Raw genomic sequence first — 14616 nt, forward strand, 5'->3', positions numbered from 1 at the left:
CCGCGAGTGTAGTCGGTATTTGTTTCGCACGATTTCCACAACTCTCTGAGACGGACAACCCCATAGATAAAATATGACCCTTTCTCCTCATTTGGTAGAGAGAATGCGCAGATTTTGTAGCATGGACCAAGCCATTTATTTTGCCATCTTTGTTGTTGAATGTAAATGTAAATTTTGATTTATTTAGACATTACGAAAAATTGACAATTTCTTCAACTTTTAATGCAAATTTATCTTATGTTTTAGACTTATCGCAATATCAATTTAATGATCTGTTAGAGGAGCGACAATTTTCAGGCCAATTAGATGAGAGAATGCATTCTGAAGGAAATGGACGATTTTATTGTAATGCTTGTAGAAAGACGTATGTTAACATTGGAAAGTTAAGGTAGGCCATTTTTAATGCTTTTACATGCTTTTGTTGCCCTTTAGTGGCGAATTACATGGACCAACGAGATAATTAGTTTACGACTTCACAGCATGTAAAATCCATTACAAAACTCGGGATGAAAGTGAAAAGTCTCGTTTTCGTGTGTTTATTGACCTCGGCTTCGCCTCGGATCAACAAAATTCACACGAAAAGTCCACTTTTCATCTTTTTATCCCTAGCCATGTAAAATACTATTGCAAACCAGAATTATTAGACGACTGATAAGTGAACGGCCTTTATGTTTCTACACTACACACACGGAATTTTGAAAACCGACACATTTCTTTTCTTGTGTTTTACTTGAGTTTCCGATTTCTCCATATAAAAATACATGCAAAATTCACAAAAAACAGGTAAACCCACGAAACAGAAAAATGTGTCGGTTTTCAAAATTCCGTGAGTGTAATTTCAATTACAAGTTAGCAATCGTGGACGAAATGTTTCTATCGTAAACATTATGCGTTTTATGGATTAATGGATCATGGAAATTTTGTGTCTTTAATTAAAATTAATTCATTTATTCGTCATATCAATACAATGGACGTCTAGATTCTGAACTTGCTCAATACTTACAATAACTCGTAGCTTTTAAAGCAAATCAAAAATATTTAAATTTACTTACCTCAACAGATATCATAAGCGCTGGGAATGCGGTCAAATCATTCAATGTCATATCTGCAACAAGGTGGTAACCACTCTGTACTCGTTGAAAAATCACATACAAATTCATTCTGGATATCATCCGTACGGAAAGAAAAAGAAAATGTTCGATAAAATGAATGAAAATATGAATTAAATTGACGTTTCTATGTGGCTTGTTGTGTTGGTTTCAATTTCCATTTGGACGGCATTCACCTCCTTTCATAAAAAAGAAAAATTTAATTAAATTGCTGAACACACACTAGATATTTCTACAACAACGGCAAATTTTCATCACAGAGCGGTGGGCGCTGATACTAATCGGTATCCAAAAATTACGAAAGGTGGCGCTGTATGTAACTCTCAAAAATCCACTAACTTTGCTGTAATTTTCATGAAAAATTGTAGCGCATTTCATTGCATTTTAAATTTCGTGTACTAAAATACAGTTGAAGCTACAGATACTCGCCATGTTTTTTAGATACGGCATAGTGAAATAATGGAGATCACAAATTTATAATGAAAGTCACAAAGTTGTCCGGAAAAGTCACATAAGTGATGGAAAAGAAGTGACATGTGATCAAGGTTCTAAAGAACCTTGGTAAGTGATGTGATGTCACAGAAAGTCAAGAAAATGTCACGAATTCATGTCGGCATTAACCGGAAAGTCAGAGTCGTAACCGCAATTTTTTGAGCTAGTTTCCGCTCGAGTTGATCACGAAGGAAGTGGCACACAAATTGTGACAATTTAGGCAAATTTTAATAAACACAACTCTTTTCTATTATGTAAAATGTCAATTTGATAAAAATACTTTTTTTGCTTTTAAGTTCATGTTTCATCCAATCTTAGAGTGTTTAACAAAATCTGTCCAAATTGTCAAAATTTGTGCCATCTTGGCCTGTTCTTTCAGTACCTTGGCTCAAACTCTGTTTCAATAAAAAAAAATCAACTGAACTAAAATTGCGCCACAATTTTGTATAAAAATTACAGCACAGTTCAGAGGATTTTTTGCACATAAATTTTGACAATTTGTTATGAGTGTGTTGAACAAAATTTGATTTGATCTGCATAGGTTTGTTCCAAATAACTGTACACAACGAATTTTCACTGGCCCAACGAACACGATTTCATCGACAGAGATTGGTTTTCATATAAATATTAATGAGGTAATATATCTATGGATGAAATTTGACAGACATTTTGACAATTTGTATGGCCTTGGAACAGACCTATTCACGATCAACGCGATCAACTCAGACGTGTCTCAAACTGTTGTTTCACAGCGTTGGTCGTTACCTAGGTCTGTTCTTTCAAGTGAATCCAGTGCATGGAAATCCACAAATGTGCTATAAAAAAAGAAGAGAGCTCATTCAAATGAAAAAAAATCTGGCCGGAGTGTGCATACAGATTTCACTTATTTTCGGGTCGAACACACTCATTTTGCTGCGACATAACATTAAATTTTTATGGTTCTGAAAGGAACCTTGTACATTTTCACGTCTGACGCAAAAACAATCGAAATACGCACGTGCACCTACCGGTTTGTATGATTTGACCATACCAAGCCGTCATAATAGTGTTTTGTATTCATTGCGCCAACAATCTCCAACTGCGTTCACTATTTCGACGCATATATACGATTATTTAACGAAAAGTCATCTTACTCAACACACTCATATTTTTTCGGTCATCGCGCGATATATTCTGTCACTAATTTTCAGTTGTAGTTATTTGAATTATTTTTACAATTTATTGGAATTCAGAACAATTTTGGTTGTAAATACTACTTGGTGAGTAAAATTTGTTTGGCTGAACTACGAAATTTGTTTGTCGACAATGTAAACTTGACATAGGAATCCGCAAGTAGGATCCTTAACTTCAAACAATTTTCAAAACAATATCGTAATTATCAGCGTCGTTCAGTAGTGAATTGAAATTTCGTCATTTTACATTATCAAACAACTTTCGTAGCTGCAGACTTATGAATCAACCGAAAATCACTGAAATTCAATTATCCCCTACAGATTTTCTATGTTGAAGCAGTTGTTGTCGTCCCGTATCTACTGTTCTCGTAATTTCGTTGCTACACACAGCATATTGGAAGTAAATTTGATTGATGAACTTGTTGAACGAACTGCAGATTGGTAAGTAAATTTGATTCGCTAGACGATTCTATGGCCACACGGCTGGCAGATATTGTATAAAGGCTAGCATTTGAATGACACATCAAATTAGCAGGCGGAACATTGGGTCTTTATGCTTTCTCGAAATTGTGTTATTAATACGTCGTTTCATTTCATTTGTTACGTCTATCTCAAAGAGCTATTGAGAGTCATAACAACCGTACAGTGTCCCAAAAGTCACTATTGTGTCATCGTGCAATTTATTCAATTATTCGATCGAGAGAAGTTAAGGCTGCGAGCGCACTTACGCCGTTTAGCACTCCGTTTGCGAGTGAACAATGGCAGCTCCTCCCACTTTCCATTGTTAAAACGTAAACGGAGAGCTAAACGGTGTAAGTGCGCTCGCAGCTTAAGTGCCCATTCCACTTAAAAAAAGTACGCCGTGAGAGAGCCGTTAGAGCGCCGTGAGAGAGCAAACTGTCAAATAAACAAAGAAAAATTGAAAAAATTCAATTTTGTCTCTCACACGGAGTACTTTTTTTGTAAGAGGAAACTAAGCATTAGTTAAATTGCAATTAGTTCGGCTCAGAGTCGGAAAATTATTGATTTTGTATGCATTAGGTCGTCCTAGAAGTGTATGCATTGCAGTCAATTTTTATGTATTTATCGTTCAATGAGTAGAATGATATTTTCTTGCCTTGGGCATAAATAAAAAAAAAAACGAAATTTAGGGCCTCAGCATGAAAAGTTGTATACGTATATCTGTTGTGGACGGTTTATTTTAGGCACTTTAATTTGTCGTATTTTGCGAAATTTCCTAAAATATACCGTCCACAACAGATACGTAAATAACTATTGTATATAACCAGTTTGGTCGGACCAACGGTGATAGCCTTCATTCAGAATTATTTTCATCATTACTGGCACAAAAAAGATGGAATTTCTTGGTTACCGCAACTTTAAACCGTTTTTGAGTATTCGATTCTCCTATTAGCGGATAAGACACGCCAGCTTAACGTACGTTAAATCACCTCTATAATTCAGGCTCATATCAGTAAGTAGATATTCATGCAATGTTACGTCATGACTGCAATAAAAAAAAATACTTTTTTTTCGAACCATATGTTGAATGAATGGGCTTCTAATCTGTTTTGATAGGATAACAAATGTGATAGAAATCAATGAATCAAAAATAGTATACGGCTTTAGACAATGCTATTGTTTGACGATGAAATGAATGAAAGTCGTTTGCCCATGATGTTTTCGTTTTTTTTTTAAATAAAATAATTACGGTGAACCAATCAGACATCAGACACATTAATCTATTTGTTTTATAAGCCGCATGGCACATTTAGTAGATACCAAAGCTATATTTATTCGGCTCAATGTCTTATCGTAAAATATTCGAATTTTTCTTTTTCATTAAAATGAAAATGTTTTCGTTCTAGATCGATCGAAATGGCGCGCCGAAAATCAGTACCCGAACCCGCTCGTCTGAAGAAACGGAGGCAAAACGATGTCAAACTGGATAAGAAGATTTTATTATTACAAAATTCCGATATTCCCATGATTCCAAAAACTACCGTTCAGCCGATTGGTGAGAGAAACCATGCAACAATATAAGGAAGATTTTCGGATTACTGTTACGGCATTGGGTAATGTTGCGAATATCGATTTTGTTTATCTTTTTCATTCAACGTGAAAATATTAATTCATCTGACAGAGTGCGCTTCAGGAAGCCTGCGAACTTTACTTAACATATTTATTCAACGATGCATACTTACTGACCTATCACCGACGACGAGTGACTTTGGATCGTTCCGATATTCGAATGGTGCTGCATCTTCGCGAAGGGTCGCACAAATGAAATGTTTGTCGGGATCCGATTTTGTTGTTTATTTTTAACTGTTTATTTTCTCTGTATTCATTCAAACAACAACACAATTTGTACAAGAAAACCGCCGTCATACTTCTGATGGAATAAAATGGTCAAAGGAAGTTTTATTATCGAAGCTGCAGATTATTATGATAGAATTGTCTGTTGAGAATTGATGTAATTAGCAATCGCATGATTTATTATGATTTCACGTTAGCAGTAAAATAATTATGTAGAAGATTTCGTTTGACTTTTTGCGCCTTGGAAAAAAGATAAATTAAAATCGAATTGTCCTTAGAATAATTGTAAGATCATCCGAGTTTTTGTAAACCAATTGTCTGTCGAATTAAGACTTATCTCATTTTGTTATGAATTAAAAACGTACGTCTCATGAGAATTCACTTAATATACCAATCTTTGTTGTTCCATCGACGACGTGACTCTTGTAATATATCAGTATTTGCATTGTTTTTCTCTTGTGTTTCACATGGATTAGAATTTAAGAAATTTGTTATAGCCTCGAATTGTCAATGATAGATTTACTTAAATAAAAGTGATAAACCAAAGAGAATTTATTTACCATGTTGTCAATTATCTAATGATCGGTATTCACCCCAGCCAGCGCAGCCCAAGCACAGCACAGCCCATACAAAGATCTACATTTCAACATTTTTTTTTTTTTTAACAGCAAATTTTATCTAAACGAGCCGTCGGAACAGTCGGAGCGTTTGCTGCGACTAAGCCCCGTACGAACCCGTACTATTCGCCTATTCTTGCCGTAAGTCCACTGCGCCGTAAACGTCGGTAAAGTAAAATTCTTATGAAAATTTGTACGTCTTAAAAATTGCGCATAGCGCAATTACGAAGCCCCGTACTATGTTCCTTTCAAACGTAACTCAAATTTTAAAATTGACCTAAAATTTCCTCAGTCCTATATTAACCTACATAAACAATTTACTGATAAATATGCTAGTATATAGCTCAAAATAACTATCTCTACCGTTATATAGCTCAATATATCTATATATATTTATATATAGATATACATATTTGGAATCCTTGAAACACCCAACACACGTAACTAACTTCACTTCCCACTGATCAGTGACTTGGTAAGTATTATTTTCACCGATTTATATTGATTTTACAAAATTCAAAATGGCGGCCGGACGGCCATTTTGTTAGGAGGTGAAAAAGTAGTACGGCTGCTTTACATTCGTTAGTACCTTTCAAACAAAAAAAAAATTCATGAAATTCGGTCAAAGTATACTCGAGATATTAATAAAAAACACCACCTTCACTGTACGGATATGTAGCCGAGTAGTCGAGTAGCCGGATATGAGCTCACTCCAAGGGACCTAGCTCACGCTTCGGTCAACCTAATTTCCATAAACTTTTTTTTCCCTGATTTGTACGGTCAATGCCTATCTAATAAAGCAAAATCTATCAAAATCCGTTAAAATTTGGCCAACCTACAATCAAAAACGGCTTCCCGCACTGTACCTAGTTTACACCAAGGGGTCTAACTCACGAGTCGGTCATCCAATTTCCATAAAAAAAATTTTTTCGATAGGTATTGTAAATACCTTTCATTTGATGTATCACTTACCAGTGTAGCCGTTTAAATAGCCAGAGAAATCTTTGGAAAACGTTAAAGCACTTATGGGGTCGGCCCCAAAATCGCCCATCTTCGAACTTAGCCTCACAATTTCAACTACCTTTAAGGGGAAAAAAATATTTTTGAAATTGGATTTGATTTACTCAAAATATCGACGTGACGGACGGACAGAAAAAATTTTTTATTGTGGATTCGTCATCTATGAACACAGGCAAACACTTTGCCTTACCGCTTGCTTCGAATTCCATCAATTACACACGGCACCGTAATCCTATAGCCCATTCGTACTTCGTACGGGGGCTAAAAATCTGACAGTACGATATGGACAAGTGGTTTATTGCATTTCATCGAATTCTAATGCATAAATTGATACCATTTCGAATTGACAGACAAATTCTAACTTTAGCACTGATTTTTTGAAGCCTGATTGTTGGACCAATTTTATTTTTTCTTAATCTCCGCTGACCCAACAAGCATCAGACTTTCTTCTATTTTTTTTTTTATATCAATCTTCGTATCTTGTCAATGGCTTTTAGAATCACCCTAGAAAGTAAGCTCCACGTTTTTCATACAAATTTGGACCACCCCAATTTTCCATACAAAGAAAGTTACCAAGGCAAATTCGTATGGTGTGGTTAGTTTTTAAGTGTTAAAAAGTTGTTGTATTTACCAACACTAAGCCCTAATTTATATGAGAAATTCTGACTGCGTCGTGATCAGGGCCTTTTCCAAATTCTGCTTAAAATGCTTGAATCGCAGTGCGTTGCTTGACCGACCATAATATTACTAAGCAATGTATGAAAAGAGAAGAGCTTTAAATTTAGGTTTTCTGTGAATATCAAATTAAAAACTTCTCACAATTTATCAGAATATAAGTGTAAACAAATGAAGTAAAAGATTTTGTATAAATACATTGCGATAGTTTAAACAAAAGAAATAACAAATTTAGTCGTTATATGGCGAGACACTTGCCGTATGAAAATGTAATAACTTTGGAACTTTGTAGTTTTCTATTTTCAGGAGCAAAAAGAAGTCCACACTTATCTCATGAACATTGTGGTGCTGTGTTTATAAAAGATATCCGTATTTTCGGCTATTTTACGGAGTCGATGTGCCATAATTTCATAATTTGTCAGGATTGTGACGATGAGGGGCTGTCGAAAAATACGTAAAAAACCGTGAAGTCATTTATGAACTGCCCCGAAGCAATATCCTTTTTCTAGTGCTACGAAAAATACGTTCCACAAACATAAGGCTGCTCATTCGTTCACTCTATTTTTAATTGAATGGATGGACAAAAAAGTGGTAGCTTTGTCGTCGAATCCAATATTAACTTTTCGATATCAGACAGTGTCGATTTCGATTGAGAAAATATTTTTTTACAATGAATATTCAAACACATCAGGCAGGCTTCCCCTATCACAATCGGTTATGCTTTTTGATACATCGATTCGTCACAGATTTTGTACGTTTTTTAAACGACGTTCATATTAAAGCAAAAAACAAATGTCCGATTCGGTTGTTCTTTTTCTGTTTAGTATCCGGTTGTAGGTGTGAATAAAATTGCATTTTTCTTCGATATGATCTGTTAGATCGAATAGATTATCTCTGGTTTGTATATATATGTCAAGCATTTCCAAATAACACCAGATAGTGTTCTCATTTATTGTTCATCCAACCACAAAATGAAATATTCTATGATATTCGGGTTAACCTTCGTAATTTCTGCTGTTACGGAAACGTATTGCTTAGACGAATTGATCCTAGACAGGTATTTCGTACGGTAAAATGTGTCCCCAACATAAGTTTGTATAAGATGCATATTTCGTACGATTTTACGTAGCATTTTACACCAACACATGTGGGCGTTGACATTTTTGGTAGTTTTATTTTCAGTTTAGTATTTTGAAAATCCAGTATCGCGAATGTGAAGTTCTGTTTTTATTTATCGGGACAACTTATCATTAATTTACTGTAAAACTATTGTGCATACGCGTTTTTTCGAGTGTGCCTTAAGAGAAAAGCAAAGTTATCAAGTTTCAAGTGTTTTTTTATGAATTGTCAAAATTGTGTGAATTCGAAAATACACGAAAACCTTCTGCGTTTTTATTAATCCATTGGAATAAATCACTCTTCATGGCGTACACTTCCGGTCTCTTAAAGTTTCCAACTTCATCCCCAAGGTAATCGCTGGAATATGTTAATTTTTTTTATTCAAAAGATTTGTGGAGTAAAAAAATTCGAATTCTTCGCGCTAATTTGCCCACCAATTCTCACACTATCACATATTTTGTTTTTCATGTAGGGGACCAATAAGGTGGTAGATACGTTTATGAATCACTGCTACTTTGTTCGCTCGTGTTGTTGTTGTTGTGTTTAAGCCATATTAAAATCAGCGTTTCTCAAACTTATTTTCCCCCTAAGTCGATTTTTTGAGAGAGTTTGGATGCTAGAGAGAGTATTGAGGGGACACAATTTTCACGTACCGTACTTTTGTTCGAATTTCCAAAGTTCTTTCAGAACCTTGGTAATTTCCAGTCTATATCAGGCGCGCCGACTTCCTATGGGCGAATTGGGCAGATGCCCCATACGACTTCATGCCCCCCATACGTTGCCCCATACGGTTTTGTTATTTCTTTTGTTTACCAAAATTTTGCCCCATACGACCAAAATAGAACTCTGCGCGCCTGGTCTATATAAGTTCAAAACATATCCATAGAATGTCATGTTCAAATTCGATGTCATGGAATTGAAAGAATCATTTCGGAATTACTTAGATATTACTAAGGCAGATATAAGACTGAAAAAAGGATCAGACTCGATTTACCTATTCAATGGAGATGTCGAACAAAAAGTGGATATGGATGATAATTGGACGGTAACGGAAATATACCTACTCTAGTGGTACCGATTTTATTTTCCATGAATTTATCTAGGTGGAAGCAAAGATTTTCCGTAGTGATACTGGTTGCGGTGCATACACCCATTATTTTTCAATTCCCAAGACTGGGATTTGTACGGCTTACAGTTCGTTCTATATCCAATTGTGAAGGACTGTACTAACTTACCCGATCCGAAAACGTGTCCGATAAAAAAGGTAATTATTAAAAACAGGAAAATTATTTTCAGGGACACCGGCAAGCTTCAAGTGTAAAATTATAACATGTTTTGTACCTAGGCGACATACCATGCAAATTGCGAATTAGATGCCTCTGTTCTCATTCATTCGAAGCAAGGCTATTACAGGGTTTATGCAGATTTATACAACAATGGTCACCATGAAGCCTCAAATCGTCTTACACGGATCAATACACGAAAAAATTTTAAAATGATTCAAATAGATTTTTGTTCCGTTAGTTTTGAAGTAAAATTGCAATTATCATAAATTGCGTTTCGATAATAGTATAGTTACCTCGTACGTATTGTGCTATTATTGCTTGCCCATGGCGAAAGTTGATCCTTACATTCGGTGCATATCAATTGATTTAAATAAAATTAAACCAATGAAATCGACAAAAGAAAATTAAAGCAAAACCAACAAAAAACATCAAACAAAAACCTCTAAAGAGGAATAAATGACGCAGTTCCAATATTTTCCAAATTCCAAAACATCTGATATCGATGTTGTTGACGCATTCGGCGAGAGTACGCAAAAAATTTTGATTGAGAAAATGTTGACTGGTGGTAAATCAGTTGTTTTGGTATTGTGGGCGTGAAAATGCTGATTTATTGCAAACACATGATTATAAGAACCAACATGTGATCCCTTCCCTTTCCCTTTAAGATCTGAGAAGTCTAGAAGGGAGCCAAAAGAAAATCTGAAAGAACCTAAAAAATCCGTCAGATCTTTCTCTGAGAAGAAGTTAAACCAAGGAGTTTTTGTCAAACGTCAGAACGTCAAAAATCATAAGAGATAAGAAGGACCTAACTGGAGAAATTTCTGTAAGAAAAAATCATGTTTAAAAATACGTCCGCTTTCGGTCCCATTATTCTAACGCTACGTGTTCAATGAAGGTACATTTTTACAGCATTATGAATTTTACACGAGGTAGATAAGTAAAACAAAAAAAGAAAACGACAACAATAAAAATAGCCTTGAGTGCGTGCTATACAGATTAAATGAAATCAATAAATCTTGAAAGTGGCGATATTCATTCACAAGTTTCTGGATTCTATTTCGATTCAAAACCTCACAATAAACGACGTAAATCAATCTGATGCATTATTGATAGTCGCTAAGCGATAGTCGAATACAAACAGAGTGAAATGGAAACTAAAAGAAATTACCCTTAGAATCAAGTTCATGTGGAATTAATACATCTATGATCATATATATACATTGGTGGTGCAACACACGTCTAATGATTGAAAATTGATTTTGTGTTCGAACAACCTACAGCATTTTTGTGTGACCTATGCGATTTGCAATATGAATCGGATATTATGAAAACTGATTACTCAACAGGTGTGTTTATACACATACAATGTATGCACGTATGCAGGCAGGAAGGTATTATTGATAAGTCTGTTAGAGTAAAGGTTATGGGAGTAAGTGAAATGTGTGAAGGTTAAACGAAGGTATTTTTTATGAAAGTGGAGCAATAGAAGAGGCTTCCTGGAGGTTTCGGAGGCGGGAAAGTTTCTAAATTAAATACGAATAAATAAAAAGTAATGTTCTAGCCACAACTGCCCTGCTAAAAAATGAATTTATTTCTTCGGTCCAAACGCGGCATAATTCTCCAAGTATTAAAATTAGAACGCAGAATCGAGTTATACGGAAATTATTAATAGCATCAACAAGAGTCGTCATTAACAAGGCTGTAAACTTTGGGGAGGTCATTCAAATTCGATTCTAGTGAATTTCTTTGTATGGAAGAGGAATGTTCAATGTTCATACGTATCAGATAAAATGGCGATCTACCTTGTTACGGTCTAGGTAATTGAAAGCTGAAAAGTTAGCTCTGTGACAAGAGTTTTGAAAAACGACCGAAACCCCTCAGGAACTAATAGTAGGTTACATTGGAATTGGATGCTGCGAAAGTAGTTCATTACATGAGGTAACAATTTTGTGATTTTGTCAAAAAACGTTGCCAAAGCAAGTTGCTCAAAAACACACGAGTGAGTTTGCAAGAATCACACAATTGTTCCCGAAGTAATGAAGGACGTAGCAGCATCCAATGTATTCTGGTTGACTACCTGCCCCATGCGAAACGCCGAGGCAAATTGCTATTTAATGGTCAAACTTTCGCATGGGGCAGTTAGTAAAATATTCTACGCACTAAGCCACCGGGAAATGAGTCTTAACGCTCATGTCAGTGAAGTAATAACTCATTTCCATGGGGGACACTGAGTAAAATGATAATCTAATAAGTGAAACCAGACGAACGCCTGACAATGACACCGGAAGTCCCTACTTGAAAATGAGGAAAAAAATTGATGTCTGTGAACGCTTACCAAAAAAAAAACGTTTTGTTGTCATTCGATTGCTCACCACTGGCGTGATTGTACCAGCAAAAAAATCAAATCCACTTTGTTGTTATCTTAATTGCTTTTTTTTTCATTAAATGAAATTTAGAATTTTATTCAAAACTAATGATAATATAACAACATTCGACTACCCACATTTTATACATACTCTTTTGATAAAATACAACTTTACCATCGTCTGGGACGATTGCAATGAGTGAATGAACGCCATAGAGCTGCAAATTGAAAAGAAAAAGTTTCGTAAATTCAACCACGAACTAAACATTTTCTTTAACGAAAGTATCCTTACCAGTAAACACAGGCGTCGTGTCTTTCAAATAATATTGTCCCAGAATTGGTTTCAGTGCTTCCGTTGCTTCTGACGCATGATAATGAGGCATCTTCGAGAAGATGTGATGACAGACGTGTGTATCAACAATATGATGAAGCACCCTCATCAAGCCACTTTCCGAACGTACGATCAACGGTGCAAAGTGACCCCCCGGAGCCACGTCCACTCACCTTCGCGGAAATGCGGTATGTATGTATCGGTGTGTTGTAAGAATGTGATTAACACCAAATACGCATTCGTTACCACATACGGCGCCAAATACAATTTGAAAACCAATGCAAATCCGTACGTGTAGATGCAATAGCCAACAACCGACACAGCAGCGGCGAACGCAATATCACTCAGAACAATACTCAATCGTTCCTTTGGCAGAAAGAATGTGGCATACGGATTGAAATGACTTTTCGGGCCATTGCGGTATTTTTTCGGTCCCCATCCGTTGAAGCACAAGTAGCCAGGCATCCAGCCGACAACCAACATCAGAGTAATCTTATAAAGATTGTAGATGGGACTGTCTTCCAACGTTTCCGACCAACTTGGTTTCAACTGACTTTGACAAACTGGCACGAACACCTCATCATTTTCACAACTTCCGGTATTTGAGTGATGACGGCGATGCGTAATTTTCCAACTGTGATATGGCACCAAAAGTGCCGAATGGAAAATCAAACCGACAATGTCGTTGACAATGTGATTTTCCGAAAACGCCTGATGACCACATTCGTGCGCTATTACCCATATTCCGGCCATGTAACTGCCCTGCACGAACCAATAAGCCAAATATGCTGGCACCTTAATCACCAACGGCAGCGATAACAATTCCAGCAGAATGTATGTACCATAAAACAGCACAATGCAAACGAGAAGATTCCATGCTAAATAACCGAACGATTTGACCATTGAACGTTCGAAACAGTGAGCAGGTACGGCTATTCGGTCAATGGAAAATTGATTTTTTTATCTTTCAACGGATGAATTAACCTACTAGAGGTATCATAATCAATTATTGTCTGTGATCGCTTACCAGCTTTCAATTCGGTCAACGTGAATTGCGGTTTCGGGTATTGGCTGAGGCTTTGGCGTGCCATCAATATGTGTATAGCCCGCTTTGGATAATTCAATCGGATCATCCATTTTCAAATTAGAATTCGGTCCCGGACACATTTTTCTATAACACACTTCCAACCTCACTTCAATACGAACTGATTTGCGAATTCGTTGTGTGGAACAAACGTTTGCTGCGAAGGATAAGATAGAAATGATTTATTATCAGCCACTTTCTTATATAACAAGTTCAGAGTTCATGATTAGATTATGAATGGCACGTTGTACCTTCTTTATACTCTCTACTACGTCACGTAACGAAAGATCGACGACGTCACTGTAACATTTTTCAGTTATCTCTGCAAAAAAATTTCTATATTTGTTGCCTGTCTATGCGGTTTTCAGTTATGTAAACCGACTGAACTGATTTATTTTCGGTTGCGGTGCACTTTACGACTACGATTGTTTCACATTTAGCTCGTACACATCGCAAATTGAACTCTCATCAAACTCTTTTTATTTAATTTGTTTATGTGGCAATCGATAATTTAAACTGCCGTGTGTATCAGGGTAAAAAATAACTGCAGCTCTGTGCTGTCTATAATAATATTCTAATTGGATTTATTCAATTTAATTGTCCAATGAAAAATGCGTATTTATACTGTGTCTGTGATTAATTGTATCACGGCAATTTAAATAAAAGATCGAACACGATACCTGGGCACATTCAAAACATAATGAACTGTAGTGGCAACGTTTATTTCGATCAATCTTGATGGAATTAATAGAACTAATATTCTCAGGTGATTGTTACGTCATTATAATGCCGGCTTTTTTCATTTTTGATTGGTTTGATTGTTACAATGTCAACGTAACCATGCTTAACTTAACGATACGTCATTTAGCCGGCTTTTTTTGGAGATTATATACAAAAATAAATGGACCATACGTAAACATGGCGTATCGCGCGTACGTAACTTTATCAACAATAAAACAATTGTGAATTAAACTGGGCGAATTTGAATGTTTGGCACAACCTTGATGGAAGTTAACTGTAACTTGTTATC

The 14616-nt window shown here is 35.9% G+C and overlaps 2 long non-coding RNA genes and 1 pseudogene across 2 annotated transcripts; 2 read left to right on the top strand and 1 right to left on the bottom strand.

Moving 5' to 3' along the window:
- The first annotated feature begins 209 nt into the window (after positions 1-209).
- Positions 210-1249, top strand: LOC119083471. Its single transcript, XR_005088869.1, has 2 exons — positions 210-388; positions 1061-1249. It is a non-coding gene; the product is annotated as an uncharacterized LOC119083471 (long non-coding RNA).
- A 1490-nt stretch (positions 1250-2739) lies between these two features.
- On the top strand, positions 2740-5033 carry LOC119083472. Its single transcript, XR_005088870.1, has 4 exons — positions 2740-2860; positions 3095-3214; positions 4642-4848; positions 4917-5033. It is a non-coding gene; the product is annotated as an uncharacterized LOC119083472 (long non-coding RNA).
- A 7141-nt stretch (positions 5034-12174) lies between these two features.
- Positions 12175-14221, bottom strand: LOC119083473 (annotated as a pseudogene).
- Positions 14222-14616: the final 395 nt, after the last annotated feature.

Source organism: Bradysia coprophila, unplaced genomic scaffold (assembly GCF_014529535.1).
Source record: "Bradysia coprophila strain Holo2 unplaced genomic scaffold, BU_Bcop_v1 contig_683, whole genome shotgun sequence".
In the NCBI taxonomy this organism is placed as follows: Eukaryota; Metazoa; Arthropoda; class Insecta; order Diptera; family Sciaridae; genus Bradysia; species Bradysia coprophila.